This window comes from Capricornis sumatraensis, chromosome 2 (genome assembly GCF_032405125.1).
Source record: "Capricornis sumatraensis isolate serow.1 chromosome 2, serow.2, whole genome shotgun sequence".
NCBI lineage: Eukaryota > Metazoa > Chordata > Mammalia > Artiodactyla > Bovidae > Capricornis > Capricornis sumatraensis.
This window is the reverse complement of record NC_091070.1, coordinates 99,423,126-99,444,904: the sequence shown is the minus strand read 5'-3', so window position 1 is coordinate 99,444,904 and position 21,779 is coordinate 99,423,126.

Below are 21,779 nucleotides of genomic sequence, written 5' to 3'. Positions count from 1 at the left end.
ACTAAACAGGCAGACGACCCACCCACCTAACGCAAAGGAGAAACCGCTTGCAAGGGCTGACGCTTCAGCAGGAGCCAGCAAAGGTTGCGGAGGGCGGCGGGCGCCGCGACCCCCGGCCCCTGGGTGGGAATGGAGGCATGCAAAGCCAGGGGCCAGCCGGAGGCCTGGAGCGGGGCGCGGAGAGGGGGCGGGACGTGGAGACAAGGGAGCGGCGAAGTCCGGCTGAGCGCCACCGGGGTCTGAGCCACGGCGGGGCAAAGCCGAGAAAGCTTTGCCCAAAGAAGAGACACCGAAGCCTGCATCCTCACCCACCTGCCAGACGCTCGCCCCGCGGACAGAAGCACGGACGCAGCCCGGGCGCTTCCTCTCCTGCCGGACACAGCCCCTGCCGCCGCCGGAGCTCCGGGACCCGACAGCACAGGGCGGTACCGAAGCAGGCAAAGCGGCGGCCGCACTCGAGCAGAGGGGGGTGTACATAGGGGGCGCTGGGGGCTCGGGAAGGCAGCTCCGTGCTTGACCCTCCTCAGCGGTGGCCAACGGCGCTTCCTGGGAACAGCATCCCGCCTCGGCCCGCTGCGCCCGGGCCTTCGCCCTCGGCTCCCCCCGGCAGCGGCCGGGCTTCCGGCGGCCACACCCCGCCCCCGCGCTACTCGGCCGCCGCCATCTTGTCGGAGGCGGGAAGACCGCACTGCGCAGGCGCGCGCCGAGGCTGCCGGCTCCCCGAGCCGCGCCGAGAGGGAACCGTAACGCGCAGGCGCGGGGCCGCTGCAAGGCCGGCTTCGGCACCGCGTTCTGCTCGCTTGCACGGGTGCTGCCAGACTTAGTGGCCAGTCTCAAACTGTACTGCAGCCGAGTTAATAGACCCTTCTGCGCACCCCACAGCCAGTCATTGTGTAAAAAAACCTATCTATATGCCAGGTCCCGGGACAGGCGCTGGTGAAAGATTAGTAAAACGCGGCTCCAGCGCTAAAGGTGTTCCTAAGCAAGAGTCGGACACGACTTGGCGACTAACCACCACCACCACCACCACCAAGCTAGTGAAAAAGGACGGGAATGAACTAGTGATTTCCACAGTTCTTGTTTTTACCTGCATGCCACCTTCGCTCTCTTGCCCCTTCAATTTTAACTGAAAACATCTCTTTCAGGAAGTCCTCGCTCACACAATTGGGTCAGTTCTTTTCTAACATCTTGCGTTACCTCTTTAAGCTTTATTTCATTCAACATAAATTCAACAAGTAATATTTGAGTTTCCTTTATATTCTAGATATGATCCTAGGTTATAGCGATAAGGAAAATAAACTCATGGGACTTATATTTTAGCGGAGAGTATAAAACAAACAAAAAGTACTTTTAAAAATCAACAAAATAACGTTTGATAGTGATGAGGGATGGGAAGAGAAAAAAAACACCAAAAGTTAATGTTGGGTGAGGGGTGGTACTTAGCGATCTCTCTCCAGAGATGACACTTGATCTGAGGCCTGGCTGACCACAGAGGCCAGAAGTCATTCATGAGAATCGTCTGGGCAGAGCGTTCTAGACAGAAGAACAGCAAACGCAGCAAACCTCTCATTCTTGAGGTGGGAATGAGACCAGCACATAAAGGAGAGAAAGGATAGGTGATATGGATACCTGGGGAGGATATGAGGTTGGGGCAGGGGGGACAGGGGCAAGTTAGGTAGGGCATTGAGCCCATGATAAGAGTTGGATTTACTTCATGGTGGCCCCCCTATCTTGTTGGCACTGCCAGAACTACTCCTCAAACCCTTCTAGCTCCTGACTGCCTCACTGCACATGCTGATTCCACTGTCTTGAAGGCACTTGCTCTTGTTCTTTACACATCTAGCTTCTCATCTTTCAGGTTTCAGTTTAAATGTCACCTCAGAAAGGCCATCCTTCCTAAACTAAGTATCCCGCCTGCCCTTTCATTAGTCTCCATCATTGCACCTGATCATTTCTTTTAGGGCACCGCACATATTTTTCAATTATCTATTCATTGCTTCTTCATTCAGTTCACTAAACTGAACTCCACCAGGGAGGGAAGATGTTTCATTTACTCCATGCCTAGCACCATGCCTGGCATGAGTGATCACTCAATATGTGTTTGCTGTTTTTAGGAATGTCGAGTTTGTCAGCACTTAAGTAGTCAGTGGTATACTACATTGTTTTACACTGGTTTTTAAGAATAAATTCAAGTCATTTCCTGTTTATATGCCCTTTGCTAGATTATAAATAAGAATTTTGGCAAAAGAGAGAGAGAGAGGAAGAGCATGAGATGAAGAGGAGGTGACGGGGTAGTGGGCAAAGATTGTATTTTGCATATATATGCAGGACTGGGAGGTGGAAGGCTTCAGTTTAGTGAACCACCTATTATGTGTCCTGCATTCAGCTAGATACTTAATTCTCACTACAGCCTTGCTAGGTAGTTATCCTTAGTTTTATACATAGCAAACTTGAGAGAGATTAAGTCACTTGCCTAAGGTCCTACATTAAGAGATGGTGCCAGCCATAAAGTTCATGCCCTTCCCTTCTAGAGAAACTGGATTTTGAGATGGGTTTGTTTGGTGATTTGATTCTGTGTTATTAGCAGGCTTTTATTAGCCATTTCAGCCACTGCCATTTAAGAATCCCAATCATACTGCTGTTCTTATATAGGATCTCAACAAAGGGCATGATTTGAAATTGCTGTGGCTTTTTTTTTCTTTTGGACTAGGGCAGAGTTCATTTTACCATTTCCTTTTCATGTCTTTTTAAAAATTTGTATTTATTTTTATTAATAATGTGTACATGTTTGATCAAAGGAAAAGAGATACAGAAAAATGGGTGCATTTCCTAAATGCTAGCTGCATCCCCTTGGTTAGGCTTCTTACTGTATGACTAACTCTTTCATCTAGGTCCCAAGTAATACTTTAGACATCAAAGACAGTTCTCTGGCAAAGAGTGACACCCTCACCACAACAATCACTTATCCCATTTACTCATCAAAATTATACGCCATCATTTCCCTCCAAACAGGATAGCTGGGGAAAACTACAAGAAAGGATAGGGCCGCTATCCTGTATCCAGGGCCATTCAGTCTTTATATGAAGGCATTCAGTTTTTTAAATTAACTTTTTAAATTAATTTAATTTTTTAATTAACTCATGATAGCATACACTTGTCAATCAAACCCAGTTAGTCCATCGCTAACCAAATAGTAGGTGGGACGTGAGTCTGAATGAACTCCAGGAGTTGGTGATGGACAGGGAGGCCTGGTGTGCTGCGATTCATGGGGTCGCAAAGAGTCGGACACGACTGAGTGACTGAACTGAACTGATACATACTTAAAAAGATTCTTCGGTCTTCTACCCCACTGTAGTAGGACTCCTTCTTGGAATAAATTCTGGAATCAAGGCAATGTCTTTGGTTTCTCTGGTATGCTTTCCTCATGGTTACCATCTGTTATTGGTTGATCATTCCCCCACTCCTCAAAGATGTGTTGAATTCCTAACCTCAAGTACTCAACATTATGAACTTATTTGGCAATAGGATAATTACACATGTAACTAAGTTCAAATGAGGTCATACTGGAGTAGGTGGACCCCTAATCCAATAACTGCTGTCCTTATAGGAAGACAGCCAAATGAAGAAAGAAACACATAGGGAGAAGGCTGTTTGATGGCAAAGGCAAAGATTGGAGTCATACACCTGCAAGCCAGGAACACCAAAGACTGCTGGCCAGCCACCAACACTGAGAAAGAGGCAAGTGAGGACTTCTCTGCAGGTTTCAGGAGAAACACAGTCCTGTTGGGACCTCTGTCTCAGATGTAGAGTCTCCAGAACTGTGAGACAATCAATATCCATTGTTTTAAGCTACCCAGTTTGTGGCACTTTGTTATAGCAGCCTTAGAAACTAATACGCCACACTCTCTCTTCATATGTGTGTGTGTGTGTGTGAGGACTTGAAGTAGAGGAAAGAGACTGCCAGGGCTTGAAGCAGAGGGAGGAGATGGGGATGGACTGCCCACTAGAGTACTCTTTCCTGGAAAATCCCATGGGCAGAGGAGCCTGGTGGGCAAAAATCCATGGCGTCACAAAGTGTCAGACGTGACTTAGCAGGCACACAGGGATCCAAAATGTCACTTCAGCCTGTGGTGCTGAAATGCAGCTAGTGATGCATTCCTGGAGAGGGTTGCCATGCCCTCCTCTAAGGGATCTTCCCAACCCAGGGAACAAACCCAGGTCTCTTGCACTGCGAGCGGATTTTTTACCATCTGAGCCACCAAGGAAGCCCTCAGTTCAGCTCAGTTCAGCTGCTCAGTCATGTCTGACTCTGCGACCCCATGGACTGCAGCACACCAGGCCTCCCTGTCCATCACCAACTCCTGGAGATTACTCAAACTCATGTCCACTGAGTTGGTGATGCCATCCAACCATCTCATCCTCTGTTGTCCCCTTCTCCTCCTGCCCTCAATCTTTGCCAGCATCAGGGTCTTTTCAAATGAGTCAGCTCTTTGCAGCAGGTGGCCAAAATATTGAAGTTTCAGCATCAGCATCAGTCCTTCCAATGAATATTCAGGACTGATTTCCTTTAGCTTGGACTGGTTGGATCTCCCTGCAGTCCAAGGGACTCTCAAGAGTCTTCTCCAACACCACAGTTCAAAAGAATCAATTCTTTGGCACTCAGCTTTCTTTATAGTCCAAATCTCACATCCATACATGACTACTGGAAAAACCATAGCTTTGACTAGATGGATCTTTGCTGACAAAGTAATGTCTCTCCTTTTTAATATGCTGTCTAGGTTGGTCATAAGTTTTCTTCTAAGGGGTAAGCATCTTTTAATTTCATGGCTGCAGTCACCATCTGCAGTGATTTTGGAGCCCCCCTAAATAAGGTCTGTCACTGTTTCCACTGTTTCCCCATCTATTTGACATGAAGTAATGGGACCAGATGCCATGATCTTCATTTTGTGAATGTTGACCTTTAAGCCAACTTTTTCACTCTCCTCTTTCACTTTCATCAAGAGGCTCTTTAGTTCTTCTTCATTGACCCCCTCAGTCAGTCTCTCCCATCAGGAAGCTTCCATAAGCCTCTTATCCTTCTCCATCAGAGGGCAGGCAGAATGAAAACCACAATCACAGGAAACTAACCAATCTAATCACAAGGACCACAGCCTTGTCTAACTCAATGAAATTATGAGCTGTGCCGTGTAGGGCCACCGAGAACAGATGGGTCATGGTGGAGAGTTCTGACAAAACATGGTGCACGGGAGAAGAGAATGGCAAACCACTTCAGTATTCTTGCCTTGAGAACCCCATGAAAGTATGAAAGGCAAAAAGAAAGGACACTGAAAGAGGAACACCCCAGGTCTGTAGGTGCCCAATATGCTACTGGAGATCAGTGGAGAAATAACTCCAGAAAGAATGAAGAGATGGAGTCAAAGCAAAAACAACAACTAGTTGTGGATGTGACTGGTGATGGAACCAAGGTCTGATGCTGTGTAAATATCCTATGTAAATATTGCATAGGAACCTGGAATGTTAGGTCCATGAATCAAGGCAAATTGGAAGTGGTCAAACAGGAGATGGCAAGAATAAACGTCAACATTTTAGGAATCAGAGAACTAAGATGGAGTGGAATAGGTGAATTTAACTCAGATGACCATGATATCTACTACTGTGGCCAAGAATCCCTTAGAAGAAATGAAGTAGCTTTCATAGTCAACAAAAGAGTCTGAACTGCAGTACTTGAATGCAATCTCAAAAACGACAGAATGATCTCTGTTCATTTCCAAGTCAAACTATTCAATACCAGGTAATCCAAGCCTATGCCCCGACCAGTAACTGCTGAAGAAGCTGAAGTTGAACGGTTCTGTGAAGACCTACAAGACCTTCTAGAACTAACACCCCCAAAAGCTGTCCTTTTCATTATAGGAGACTGGAATGCAAAAGTAGGAAGTCAAGAAACACCTGGACAAGCAAATTTGGCCTTGGAATATGGAATGAAGCAGGGCAAAGACTAATAGAATTTTTCCAAGAGAATGCACTGGTCATAGCAAACATCCTCTTCCAGCAACACAAGATAAGACTCTACACATGGACATCATCAGATGGTCAACACCGAAATCAGATTGATTATATTCTTTGCAGTCAAAGATGGAGAAGCTCTATAGAGTCAGCAAAAACAAGACCGGGAGCTGACTGTGGCTCACATCATGAACTCATTGCCAAATGCAGATTCAAACTGAAGATATACGGAAAACCACTAGATCATTCAATTCAATTTATTTCAGTCGCTCATTCGTGTACTACTCTTTGCGACCCCATGGACTGCAGCACACCAGGGCTCCCTGTCCTACACCAAACCCAGAGATTCCTAAAATTCATGTCCATTAAGTCAGTGATGCCATCCAACCACCTCATTCTCTGTGGTCCCCTTCTCATCTCGCCTTTAATCTTTCTCAGCATCAGGGTCTTTTCAAATGAGTCAGCTCTTTGCATCAGGTGACCAAAGTATTGGAGTTTTCAGCTTCAGCATCAGTCCTGCCACTGAATATTCAGGACTGATTTCCTTTAGGATGGTTGGTTGGATCTCCTTGCAGTCCAAGGGGCTCTCAAGAGTCTTCTCCAACACCACAGTTCAAAAGCATCAATACTTTGGCGCTCAGGGTTCTTTGTACTCCAACTCTCACATCCATACATAACTACTGGTAAAACCATAGCCTTGACTAGATGGACCTTTGTTGGCAAAGTAATGTCTCTGCATTTTAATATGCTGTCTAGGTTGGTCATAACTTTTCTTCCAAGGAGTAAGCATCTTTTAATTTCATGGCTACAGTCACCATCTGCAGGGGTTCTGGAGCCCCCCAAAATAAAGTCTGTCACTGTTTCCACTGTTTCTCCATCTATTTGCCATGAAATAATGGGAATGGATGCCATGATCCTTGTTTTCTGAATGCTAAGCTTTAAGCCAACTTTTTCACTCTAATCTTTCATTTTCATCAAGAGGATCTTTAGTTCTTCTTCACTATCTGCCATAAGGGTGGTGTCATCTGCATATCTGAGGTTATTGATATTTCTCCTGGCAATCTTGATTCCAGCTTGTGCTTCCACCAGCCCAGCGTTTCTCATGATGTACTCTGCATATAAGTTAAATAAGCCAAGTGACAAATATACAGCCTTGATGTACTCCTTTTCCTATTTGGAGCCTGTCTGTTGCTCCATGTCCAGTTCTAACTGTTGCTTCCTGACCTGCATACAGATCTCAAGAGGCAGGTCAGATGGTCTGGTATTCCCATCTCTTTCAGAATTTTCCACAGTTTTTGATTCACACATTCAAAGGCTTTGGCATAGTCAATAAAGCAGAAATAGATGATTTTCTGGAACTCTCTTGCTTTTTCGATGATCCAGCAGATGTTGGCAATTTGGACGAGGTTTGTGACATTGTACAGGAGGCAGGGAGCAAGACCATCCCCAAGAAAAAGAAATGCAAAAAGGCAAAATGGTTGTCTGAGGAGGCCTTACAAATAGCTGTGAATAGAAGAGAAGTAAAAGGCAAAGGAGAAAAGGAAAGATATACCCATTTGAATCCAGAGTTCTAAAGAATAGCAAGGAGAGATAAGACAGTCTTCCTCAATGATCAGTGCAAAGAAATAGAGGAAAACAGTAGAATGGGAAAGACTAGAGATGTCTTCAAGAAAATTACAGATACCAAGGGAACCTTTCATGCAAAGATGGGCACAATAAAGGACAGAAATGGTATGGACCTAACAGAAGCAGAAGCTATTAAGAATAGGTGGCAAAAATACACAGAAGGACTGTACAAAAAAAATCTTCACAATGCAGATAATCACGATAGTGTTATCCCTCACCTAGAGCCAGACATCCTGGAATGTGAAGTTAAGTGGCCCTTAGAAAGCATCACTACAAACAAAGCTAGTGGAGATGATGGAGTTCTAGTTGAGATATTTCAAATCCTAAAAGATGATGCTGTGAAAGTGCTGCACCCAATATGCCAGCAAATTTGGAAAACTCAGCATTGGCCACAGGACTGGAGAAGGTCAGTTTTCATTCCCATCCCTAAGAAAGGCTAATGCCACAGAATGCTCAAACTACCACACAATGGCACTCATCTCACATGCTAGCAAAGTAATGCTCAAAATTCTCCAAGCCAGGCTTCAGCAATATGTGAACCGCGAACTTCCAGATATTCAAGCTGGTTTTAGAAAAGGCAGAGGAACCAGAGATCAAATTGCCAACATTCGCTGGATCATCGAAAAAGCAAGAGAGTTCCAGAAAATCATCTATTTCTGCTTTATTGACTATGCCAAAGCCTTTGACTGTGTGGACCACAACAAACTGTGGAAAATTCAAGAGATGGGAACACCAGACCACCTGACTTGCCTGTTGAGAAATCTGTATGCAGGTCAGGAAGCAACAGTTAAAACTGGATATGAAACAACAGACTGGTTCAAAATAGGGAAACCAGTACGTCAAGGCTGTATATTGTCACCCTGCTTATTTAACTTATATGCAGAGTACATCATGAGAAACGCTGGGGTGAATGAAGCACAAGCTAGAATCAAGATTTCTGGGAGAAATATCAATATCCTCAGATATGCAGATGACACCACCCTTATGGCAGAAAGTGAAGAAGAAAGAAAAAGCCTCTTGATGAAAGTGAAAGGGAAGTCCTACATCCGAATAATTTGAGTATTAAAGATTTAGGTAAATAGCAAAGAGATTGAACTATTTCTCCAAAGCTGAGAGGAACATTCTAGAGTGAAAACCAGAATATGTATTTCAGATATTTCAATTCTGTTTCAGCTTGGACAAGTTAAAATAGGTTCTTGTTTTCTAAAATAGGTACTTATTTCCTCCTCGAACCCATTACTGGTCATTCCTTGTTGAAGGTCTTCTTTCCTTCATGCCCGAGTTCTCTCGTGGGCAGTGTGACAGGGTTTGCTGGATTCACGCCACATCTTCCTCATCAGATACATACATGAGGGCAGAGCTCATGACTCATTCTTTCTATCTGTCCCCTACAATTTCTTGAACTGGCAGCACCCAAATAAACAAGATCAGCAAAATCTGATCATTTTAGAACTTGATGAAAAACATGAATATCCATTATACCATTCTTACTGCTTTGGTGTATAATTGGAAATTTTCATATTAAAAAAATTTTTTTAAAGACATCCAAGAAACTTCTGCTTCAAGATAGCTGACTAAGTACAAGTGTTTACGTCCTTCCCTCTGTATCCCAGTAAAATGTCAGCAGCAGGGCTTAATTTTCAATTAAACTAAGGAGGGTCAAGCTTCAAAGGCCCCCATTTACACACACCCTTTCCAAGGTCCTGGAAGGTGCCTTAGCAATATGCTCATGTGTTTGTAATTTTTCTCCTCTATCACAGTTCTCCTTGTGTCTGGTAGTAGTAGAGTGGTTGGAGTAATTTTGAGGTTCCAGTTAAAGGGAAGTAAAGTTTGAGATACAAGTTGTTAGAATTGAGTGGGAGGATATTTACATGATTCACAATCACTTCCGTGAGTAGTATTTTATTGTTAACCATCGCTGTAGAAGAATAGCTTCCAGCCATCTGCCTCCAGCCCACTGTCTGCTCTCCCAGGATTGTAACACCAAGGTGCAGAGCCAGAGGCTGTGTGGCAATATGAACACAGCCTGTCATCCGTACCAGAAGTATGTATGGAGCAAGAAGCTAGTTTGCGGGAAATTATTCCAAATTTTATAATTCCTATAAATGAAACCTAATAGAAGCATCCCCAAATGTGACTACAATCTTTAAAAAAATGACAAGTTGTCAAGCTGGGAAAAAAAAACTATCAGCAATAAAATTTTTTTGTGATCAACCATACTTAGAAAGAGTGAATGGTCTGTTCAGTTGATACAAATATGATAAAACAACTGTCACATGCCGAAAAAAAGAAAAGAGCATCTACGCAAAAAGTGTAAGGAAAAAGTACTATAGAAATCATATCAGGTGGTAAAATAATACACCTATGATGCTGTTTCTTGGATTTTGTGATATTTGTTGATTTTATGTTAGCATTCCAAAATGTGTAATTTGTTGTGGTTCTTTTCTCATTCTAAATAAATACTTTCATACTTAAATTGTATTCACATTTTGTATTTTTTCTCTTACACAGGGACAGAAAAATTCATCTCCCATAAGACATGGATCCCTGAAATTATAACTGGGGACTTCAACATCCCTCTCTCAGCAAATGATAGAACTAAAAATCATAAAATGAGCAAAAATATAGAAGACCTAAACAGTACAATCAAGCAAAAGGATCTAAATGACATTTATAGAACACTCTACCCACAACAGCAGAATGCACATGTTTTTTCTTCAAGCACCAATAATAGACCAAATGCTAGGTCAGAAAACAAATGTGAACACATTTAAGGATTGATGTAAGTATGTTCTCTGACCTTTATGGAATTGAATTAAAAAGCAATGAAAGGCAACAGGGAATTTTGCAAATACTTGGAGATTAAACAGCACACTTTAATCATACCTGGTCTGAATTCCCTGGCAGTCCATTGGTTAGGACTGCACTGTCATCGCTGAGGGCCTGGGTGCAATCCTTGGTTCGGGAATTAAGATCCCACTAGCCACACCGAAACACACACACACACACACACACACACACACACACACACACCCCTTGTCAAAGAAGATCCAAAGAAAATTTTAAAACATAAACAGAAAATAAAAAACCACAGAGCTGAATGAAAACAAAAATACAGCATATCAAAATGTCTGGGTTACAGCTAAAGTAGTACTAAGAAGGTAATTTACACATTAAATATCACTCAGAAAAATGTGACATATTACATTAGGAGAGTCTCATATCAATAACCTCAGGATGTTAGGAAAAACAGAAGGAGCAGAAATCAATGACATTGGAAAACAAAACAAGAAATGCAACAAAATACTAGTTAAAAGAGTGCAAAATAATAAGGGAGAAGACATAAATCGTCAGTATCAGTAATGCAATGGCTTATCATTATAATTTCTGCAGTCTTTAATAAGGGAATATCACAAACTTATAATTCAACAATTTAGGATAGACCAATTCTACAAACTACCAAAGCTCAAACAAGATGAAATAGAGTAGTCCTATAACCATTAAAGAAATTGAACTTGTCCCTGTAATTCCCTGGAAAAAGAAATGGAGAAGACCTCTCTGGTGGTCCAGCAGTTAAGAATCCGCCTGCTGATGCAGGGGACAGAGGTTCGATCCCTGGTCCAGGAAGATCGCACATGCGTGGAGCAGCTAAGCCCGTGGGCCAGTACTGCTGAAGCCTGTGAGCCCTGGAGCCTGTGCCCTGCAACAAGAGAAACCACAGCAGTGAGGAGCCCACACAGTGCAGTGACGAGAGGGCCCTGCTCACTGCAGCTAAAGCCCGGGGCCAATAAGTGTTCATAAAGGGAAATGCATCCATGAATGTTAAGAATGGGGGAGTGTTCCATCAGCTTGTGAGAGGGAGAAAGACTGCAGTGAAGGATCACGGCAGAGGTAGTTGCTAGTACTTTCTGGAGAAGTCTAGCAAAGATACAGGTTAGCTAGTCATAGTTACAAGCAGAAATGGAAAACGGAGCACTGTCAACACTAGTGTTTCCCAACCATTTTTTTCCCCACCCATTTTTATGTCAGGGCACATGTGGGAAATAATAGTATGTGTAAGGGATGGTTTTAAGAAAGTAATTCTCAGAACACCAAATTTCATGACTTTTCTTTCTAAAACTGATTTACCTGAGAAGGCATCCTGACTTATACATACTGGTTCTTTGTCAACTCCATTATCACAATAGCTCTCCCACCACTTTACCAAAGAGAAACAAGCATTTCTCAGAGATTCACTGCCCTGAATGCCAAGCAAAAGAATAATTTAACGTTTATTAATGCTCTGTTAATGTCCCCAGTCTGTCTCATGACGACATTGATTTCTAACAAATTTTACTTTTTGTGCTAGTAATTTTTCTTTAATCAATAAGAATAATTTTAAAACACATTACCTTATGCTTATAAAAATAAAAGTATAAGTAATAATTAAATTTGTTTCTGGCAGAGAAATATGATAGAATTATTAGTGATTTTCAGACACTTCCACTTCTGGATAAGATGAAGTCACAAGTACCAGGCACACCCTCAAGCGTTAAACAACCCCAAACTGGGAAAAATACATGAAGCAATGGTTTTGTCTTTTTGTTTGTTTTGAGGCGCTGGACACCTGGCAGTAGAGAACAATGAGCCCTGAAAGGCAGGAAGCAAGTACCTTCGATGTTTCTCTAGGTCTAGATGGCAAAGAACAGAGGAGGCTCCTGGCCAAAAGCCAGCAAAGTACTGAGGTTCTTAGTGCAACAGGTCACAAGGAATGTAATCCCTCCCGCAATCATGTGAGTGAGCCTGATGGAAATGGATCTGCTCCCATCAAGCCTTCAGATACTACCACAGCCCTGGCTAACAGCTTCACAGAAAGACCCTGAATAATAGTGAAAGTGAAAGCCCATCAGTTGTGTCCGACTCTTTGAGACCCTATAGACTATACAGTCCATGGAATTCTCCAGCCAGAATACTGGAGTGGGTAGCCTTTCCCTTCTCCAGGGGTTCTTCCCAACCCAGGGACTGAACCCAGGTCTCCCACATTGCAGTCAGATTCTTCGCCAGCTGAGCCACGAGGGAAGCCCCCTGAGTCGTTGGCAGCCAACTAATTCATAAACCATGCTCAACTTCCTGACTTCTTTCTACAGAAACTATGAAATAATAGCTATTGTTTTTAGCTGCTAATCTTAGAGTAATTTGTTACACAGCAATAGATAAATTCAGGAAGACCAACCCCAAAAGAGATGGGATCAATTTCATTTCTAACACTGCTGGAATTTGTCAAAGAGCAAGCTTAAACTTCTTTATCACACAACTAATTACATATTTTAATTCTTTTTCTTCTATTTCTTGTACCTGTTTCAACTTTTCATTCATGATAGAATAAACTGCCCTTTTTCTAAGCTGCATCTATTCTTTAAAGTTTTCCAACTAAAGTGATTAAATATAATAAAGTAAGCAGCCAGAGATACTTGCTTTTCCATCTAATGATAGAAAAAAAAAACAAAACACTCCATCTGGGTAGAATTTGATAATTAGCCATATCCAATTCCTGGACATCTGGCTTTTAAATGAAACTGAACATAGTAATGTTTGTTTCCCAGGGCATTCTTTTTACTGAAAATGCAACTTATTGTTTTGGTTTTTAAAAGGATAACATCAATGCACTTTAACATATCAAGTTAACAAAGATTTGTCTCAGTTTCGTGTTATATATTTATTATAGGAAATTTGTAAAATACAGAAAATTACAAGAAGAAAAAAAAAAAAAAACCTCACCATCCAAGATAACTGTTCACACTTTTATGGAAATCTTTTCAGATTTGGCTTTAAAAATAAAAGGAATTTCAGAATAACACTATTTTCCCTCAACAACAAATTTTCATTAAGGACACAATATTTTAATGGATGAAATTTAATGAAGAATGTCAAACCATTTATTCCACTGAAATTCATATCCATTTTCTCCTACAGCTTAAAGTGTGGCTTATGACAATGGATATTTTAGCCCTGACAATCAGTCTGAGTAGCTCAGGAAAATATCTCCTAAGGCTAGAGCAGCCCTGGCAGCATGTTGAGGGCAGCGGGGCTCCGAGAAACAACATATGTCTGCACGCTCTCTCCCTTCATGCTGCCTCTGCTGCTACTGAATCTGTGTGTGGAGGGGGCGGCTTGTGGCCTTGCACTTGAATCCTTAATGAACTGGAACCAACTCAAAGAAGTGCCAGAGAACTGATCGTTAAATTTCAGGAGTTTTGTGAGCTAGCTCTAAAACAAAGTCATTATTAAAAATTAAAGGATGTAAGCTTTCGATTAAATAAATTCTATTCAAAGCTAAGGTCATAAATATATACAAGTCATCATTTTTAATCATTTATGTTTTGCTAGTGCCTGTGCAAAATTACTGCAGATGGTGATTGTAGCCATGAAATTAAAAGATGCTTACTCCTTGGAAGGAAAGTTATGACCAACCTAGACAGCATATTCAAAAGCAGAGACATTACTTTGCCAACAAAGGTCTGTCTAGTCAAGGCTATGGTTTTTCCAGTGGTCATATATGGACGTGAGAGTTGGACTGTGAAGAAAGCTGAGCACCGAAGAATTGATGCTTTTGAACGGTGGTGTTGGAGAAGACTCTTGAGAGTCCCTTGGACTGCAAGGAGGTCCAACCAGTCCATTCTGAAGGAGATCAGTCCTGGGTATTCTTTGGAAGGACTGATGCTGAAGGTGAAACTCCAGTACTTTGGCCACGTCATGTGAAGAGTTGACTCACTGGAAAAGACTCTGATGCTGGGAGGGATTGGGGGCAGGAGGAGAAGGGGACGACAGAGGATGAGATGGCTGGATGGCATCACGGACTCGATGGCCGTGAGTCTGAGTGAACTCTGGGAGCTGGTGATGGACAGGGAGGCCTGGCGTGCTGCGATTCATGGGGTCGCAAAGAGTCGGACACAACTGAGCGACTGAACTGAACTGAACTGTGTTCCTGATGCTGTTTCTATCTACCGCATCTACATTGTGGAAATAGGGTATAATGGTGTGCTGGAGGACGTCTCTTCATCCAGCGTCTTCACCTCGGTAGTCTGGAATCCTTCAAGGTGAGAGTATTTAAACCGTGGAAATAGAAGAAAGCTCCAAATTTGGGTTCACATATGTTTGTTGATTGTATAGTAACAGAGAAAACGTTAACAATGTAGAATAAAATTTTTAAAATGTTGTGTCTATAACTGTTATATTGTGACCAGCACAAAGTTCAAGGAACTCTTCCTCCAGTACTCAAGAACTATCCAATTAATCCAAGTCACTCAGGTCCTTGATTAATGAGTCAAGATCCAACACATATCTCTGTTGTTTCACTTTCATCTCAATCATTACTGTTAATGAAAATATCAGCCAAGATTCTTGCAAAACTACATTTGTTTATTATTTACAATGGTATGTTGGCTACAGATAAGAAAGGGAAAGTCGCTCAGTCATGTTCAACTCTTTGCAACCCCATGGACTATATAGTCCACGCAATTCTCTAGGCCAGACTACTGGAGTGGGTAGCCTATCCCTTCTCCAGCAGATCTTCCTGACCCAGGAATCAAACCAGGGTCTCTTGCATTGCAGGCAGATTCTTTACCAAGTGAGCTACTAGGGAAGCCTACAGATACCAAAGTTCAGCAAAAAATCAGTGAAACATTTGATGGAAATCAACTGGCTATATGGAATTGACACTAAAGAATGATGTAAATTTTATTAGTATTTGAAAACTGTGTGTTCTATACCCTTTATATCAGTAGAGTTTAAACTAAATCTGCATGTGTGTTAATATGTGTGCTTCACAAAGCTGGCTGTTAATCATTTACCAATACACTACTGATCGGATCGAATGCTTCCCTTTGCCCCACTCACCATAGCCTCTAGCAGATCCCTTTCAGCTACACACAGACTGATAAATAGGGAAAGAAGTGAAGAAAAAGAGCTGGTGGAAAGCAGAAAATGGAGGAAGAAAAAGAAGAGAAAGAAAGGAAAAAGAAAGTTCTCCCTGTCTTGTCTTTCATCATCAGTCAGCAGCTCTTTACAAGATAAGAGACAAACCATTGCACAACTGTTGTGACCTGGAGTCACAAATATTCATGGAGTTAGCTGGTGACCTTACTTTTAGAGAGCTCAGGAGCCAGCAGTTTCCAGCAACAGTGAACATGCTGACGCTCGGTGAGAGGTCATTTTAGGTTTTTTTGCTCGTTTTTCACATTTAAAAAATAAAGGTATAATTTATATACAGTAAAAGTCACCATAGAGTACTGTTCTATGAGTTTTGATAAATGCATACAGTCACACAACTACCACTGCAATGAAGACATAGGACATTTCCATCATCTCCCCAAAGTCACTTGAGCCTGTTTGTGACCAACCCTTCTCCCCATCTCTAGCCACATTCCTATCCTCTTGTTTTGTTTTCCAGAACGACACTGAGACGGACTCATACAGCATGTAGCCTTTTGAGGCTAGCTTTCACTTAACATAGTGTATTAGAGAGCAGAGTCGGGTTCACAACAAAATTAAGAGGACGGTACAGAGATTTTCCATATATCCTCAAGTACTCCCTGCATGAATCACCTTGCCCATTATTAGCATCACTCATGAAAATGTTACACAAGTTTGTTACCAAGTATGAACCTACAGTGACACAGCACAGTCACCAAAAGTTCACATTTATCTTAGGGTGCATTCTTGGTGGTGTACATTCTGTGGGTTTGGACAAATATGTAGTGACATACAGCCGTCATTAGGATATCATACGGAGCACTTTCACTGACATTAGCGCTTTGCCTATACCTCCACCATGGGCTGTGCTGGTGGCTTAAATGGGAAAGAATTTGCCTGTAATGTGGGAGACCTGGGTTTGACCCCTGAGTTGGGCAGATACCCTGGAGGAGGAATTGGCTACCCACTCCAGTATTCATACCTGGAGAATTCCATGGACAGAAGAACCAAACAGGCTATAAAGTCCATGGAGTCGAAAAGACTCAGACATGACTGAGTGTCTACACACACACACACACACACACACACACACACACACCTTCACCTCAAGAAACAAGGATGTTTCTCCATAGAGTTGCCTTTTCCAGAATGTCACATAGCTAGAATTCCATAGCATGAAGCTCTTCCAGACTGTCTTCTCTTACTTCAGTTCAGTTCAGTCGCTCAGTCGTGTCCGACTCTTTGTGACCCCGTGAACCGCAGCACGCCAAGCCTCCCTGTCCATCAGCAACTGCTGAGTCTACCCAAACCCATGTCCACTGAGTCAGTGATGCCATCCAACCATCTCATCTCTTACTTAGTTATAGCCATAATGTTTCCTTCACGTCTTTTAATGATTTGGTAGTTTATTTCTTTTAGTGCTAAATAGTGGGAGAAGGCAATGGCAAACCACTCCAGTACTCTTGCCTGGAAAATCCCATGGACGGAGGAGCCTGGTAGGCTGTAGTCCATGGGGTCGCTACCAGTCGGACACGACTGAGCAACTTCACTTTCACTTTTCACTTTCACGCTTTGGAGAAGGAAATGGCAACCCACTCCAGTGTTCTTGCCTGGAGAATCCCAGGAACGGGGGAGCCTGGTGGGCTGCCGTCTATGGGGTTGCACAGAGTCGGACACAACTGAAGCGACTTAGCAGCAGCAGCTGAATAGTATTCTGTTATATGAATTATTACAGTTAATTTATTCATTCATTTACTGAAGTACCTCTTGGTTGCTTCCAAGTTTTGGCAACTATGAATAAAACTGCTATAAACATCTGTGTGTAGGTCTTTCCATGGATTTAAGTTTTCAACTCCATTGAGTAAATACCAACATGATTGATGGATTGTATAGTAAAAGTATGTTTAGTTTTGTAGGAAACTGCCAAACTGTCTTCCAAAGTGGCTGTACCATTTTGTATTCCCATCAACAATGAATGAGACTTCCGATTGTTCTACATCCTTACCAGAATTTGGGGATGTCAGTGTTCCAGATTTAGTCCTCCTAATAGCTATATGGTGGCACTTGTATCTTTTGTTTTTAAGTTTAGAGAATTCTTTACACATTCTGCATACAAATCTTTTAATTGATCTGCATTTTACAAATATTTCCTCCCAGTCTGTATCTTGTATTTTCATTTTAACAGTCTCTTTCGAAGAGAAGTTTAACATTTTGAAGTCTAAATGATCAGTTGTTGGTTTTTTTTAATAAAATATGCTTTTTGTGCTCTATCTAAAAAAACTTGCTGGTGAAAAGACAGCCTTCAGAATGGGAGAAAATAATAGCAAATGAAGCAACTCACAAAGAATTAATCTCAAAAATATACAAGCAACTCCTGCAGCTCAATTCCAGAAAAATAAACGACCCAATCAAAAAATGGGCCAAAGAACTAAATAGACATTTCTCCAAAGAAGACATACAGATGGCAATCAAACACATGAAAAGATGCTCAACATCACTCATTATCAGAGAAATGCAAATCAAAACCACAATGAGGTACCATTTCACGCTGGTCAGAATGGCTGCTATCAAAAAGTCTACAAACAATAAATGCTGGAGAGGGTGTGGAGAAAAGGGAACCCTCTTACACTGTTGGTGGGAATGGAAACTAGTACAGCCACTATGGAGAACAGTGTGGAGATTCCTTAAAAATCTGGGAATAGAACTGCCATATGACCCAGCAATCCCACTGCTGGGCATACACACTGAGGAAACCAGAATTGAAAGAGACACGTGTACCCCAATGTTCATTGCAACACTGTTTATAATAGCCAGGACATGGAAGCAACCTAGATGTCCATCAGCAGATGAATGGATAAGAAAGCTGTGGTACATATACACAATGGAGTATTACTCAGCCATTAAAAAGAATACATTTGAATCAGTTCTAATGAGGTGGATGAAACTGGAGCCGCTTATACAGAGTGAAGTAAGCCAGAAAGAAAAACACCAATACAGTACACTAACACATATATATGGAATTTAGAAAGATGGTAGCCATGACCCTATATGTGAGACAGCAAAAGAGACACAGATGTATAGAACAGTCTTTTGGGAGAGGGAGAGGGTGGGATGATTTGGGAGAATGGCACTGAAACATGTATACTATCATATGTGAGAGGGATCGCCAGTCCAGGTTTGATGCATGAGGCAGGGCGCTCAGGGCTGGTGCACTGGGATGACCCTGAGGGATGGGATGGGGAGGGAGGTGGGAGAGGGGTTCAGGATGGGGACACAGGTACACCCATGGCTGATTCATGTCAATGCGTGGCAAAACCCACCACAATAGTGTAGAGTAATTAGCCTCCAATTAAAATAAATTATTAATTTAAAATAAAAATAAAAAAACTTGCCTCACTCAAGGTCACAACATGTTTCTCCCATGAATTCTTCTAGAAGTTTTATAGTTTATAAGTTGTATAATACATTTATGTCTGCCATCTATTTTTGCATATAGGACAAGAGAAGAGTAGTTTCCTTTTTTGTTCTTGTCATTTGACATGGATGTTGTAAATCACTCACTAGTTCCAGCGTTTAGTAAATCCCTGAGGCAAGAAGCTTGGAGGAAGGCTCAGGTCTAGTCTTGTTCGATCTTGAACTGGAGGGAATGGGAAGGCAGGCAGATGCTAAGGAAGAGAGGCATTGTTTCCTTCCAGTCCAGTTGCAGGAATAAAAGGCTTTAAGAAAATTATTAAAGCAAGAAAAGTCTTCTATAACAGGACTCTTTCCTCCTACACTAGTTCACCCTCCCCACTTCTAATGATTTGGTAGTTTATTTCTTTTAGTGCTGAATACTAAACTAACACACACACACACAACCAAGTGTTACTAACCTAGTATTCTGAGGCAGAAGACAGATCAGTTATCTTTGTCAAATCATTTTATCCTGGGACATAGAATGGAGGCCACTTTAAAATACAGTAGCTTCATCTCTTCTTTTGAGTGCAATTTCATTTCCCAAGTAATAGGTGTTTTTCCTTTTTAACAGAATTTTCTTTGACCTAATCCTTTAAATTGTACCTGCAACCAAACAGTATGTGAGTACAAAGGTGAGCACATATTAGTTAATTCTAAAATTGATTCCATTCATTGAATGTTTCACTTTTCTCAAATGCTTACTATAGTTTATTGTTTATGTTTCAAACCCCTTTACTGATCCATGCTGTCTCAGTAAAACATTGAGAGCATAGCATTACATTAATTTCCACAGCAACTAATATCATAAACCCCAGATTATGGCTTTGTTACTAAATGTAGCAGATGGGAGATGGAGCTGAGAAAAACAAAGCTCCCTTCAAAACATGGTGTTTTAAAAACAGTTATTAAAATTGATAGATGAGGGAGTACAGTAGTAGCTTCAAAGCCACTTGCATAATCTTTACCTAAATTTCTTATTTACTTCTAAGAAATGTGCTTAGGGCCAAAATCTTATTTCACAAATTAGCTCACAGGAGTTACATACGAATGAAGTAGGACATTTTGGCAAAATCTCACCATAAGGAATTACTCAGATATATTGTTTCTATGTGTGTTACCCATAAATCGCTATCACAAACTGGCTTTTCAGGTATTAAACAGAGAAGATAATGGACTTGCCTTTAGTAAAAGAACAAAATGGCCCCTTTGGGTAGCAGAATTTAATGTGTTTCTTGCTGAGTTTGGAGAAACACAACGCTTACCATTTGTTCCTGTTGGAGGAGGCAGAGGGTTGTAGGCAAGGAGAAGATGGGTAAGGGCTCTATTACTTAGAACCATCAGATCCTGATGCTAGAATTTAGGAAAAGCAGTCCTAGACAGCGTGGAGCTAAAACCAAGAAAACAGGTCAGATCTAGGATGAACTCTTGTTCTGAACTGGAAAACTTGCAGAGGGGAGGATGGCAGCGAGGTGTAGCCTCCACTTCTGCCTCGCTAGCCCCTTGACTGAAAGCCTCTAGATTCAGGGGACCAAAGACTTCTGGGTCCCTAAGGTCCCCAGGGAACCACATGGGTGGCGTTACACCAAGCAGCACGTGACTCAAACTACCAGAGTGATAGCTGGACAAAGTGATTCTGAAAATCAAGGCAAATAACCTAAATAATTCTGTTCAAACATATAGCTGGCTATTGCAAAAGTGATCTTTTTTGGCTTATCTTACATAACAATAAAAGTTACTTACATCATTCGGTAGGTATAGATGAGAATTAAAATACTTTTTTTGAGAAACATATATTAATATGGTTGCTGTTGCTGTTGCTGTTGCTGCTAAGTCGCTTCAGTCGTGTCCGACTCTGTGTGACCCCAGAGGTGGCAGCCCACCAGGCTCCCCCGTCCCTGGGATTCTCCAGGCAAGAACACTGGAGTGGGTTTCCATTTCCTTCTCCAATGCATGAAAGTGAAAAGGGAAAGTGAAGTCGCTCAGTCGTGTCCAACTCTTAGCGACCCCATGGACTGCAGCCTACCAGGCTCCTCTGCCCCTGGGATTTTCCAGGCAAGAGTAATATGGTTGAAGCTGTTAGAATATAATTATCCACAGCATTTAATAAGAGCAGATGACAATGTCTAAAGGACAGACTCTGGTGGCAAAATTATAAAGTGTGAAATCTACAAATACCTTAATCTCAGGGGTAACAGTCAAAATGGTGACTTCCTCCAGTGGGTTGTTAGGAAGCATGTAATATTCTGTGTCAAATGGGGCTCTTTGAGGCAAGTGGCGGCTCGAATATACCCAGAATCCACAACATCTTTCTTTAATTTTCTATCTTTAGTTTATTAAGCTGAAATTGGTGTCGAAGCAAGGTTTTTCTAATTAATATTATTCTAATCAATATCAAAAGAGTTTATAATTCGTGGGCTCACAGAGCTCATGCTGATGCAAATTCCATCTTGTCATTCCACTGTGTGAGCTTTGCACTGGGCAAAGCTTCAAAGAGTTGGCAAGAAAATGAAGGGCATGCCCCAAAGAATGTCCTGCTTCAGTGTCCACAGAGGACAAATTCTTCAATGGAGCATACCAGCTGCCCCATGAAGGCAGCAGCATGGAGCTCCCATCAGCAAGCCTAGAACCCACGCTGCACAGCGTGAAGCTACACTGGGGACTCATGAAAGCTCGCAGAACTACTGCCAGGTTCCCACGGCAAAGACAAGTCGAATCGCTTTTCATTAGAAAGAGATGTTCATATA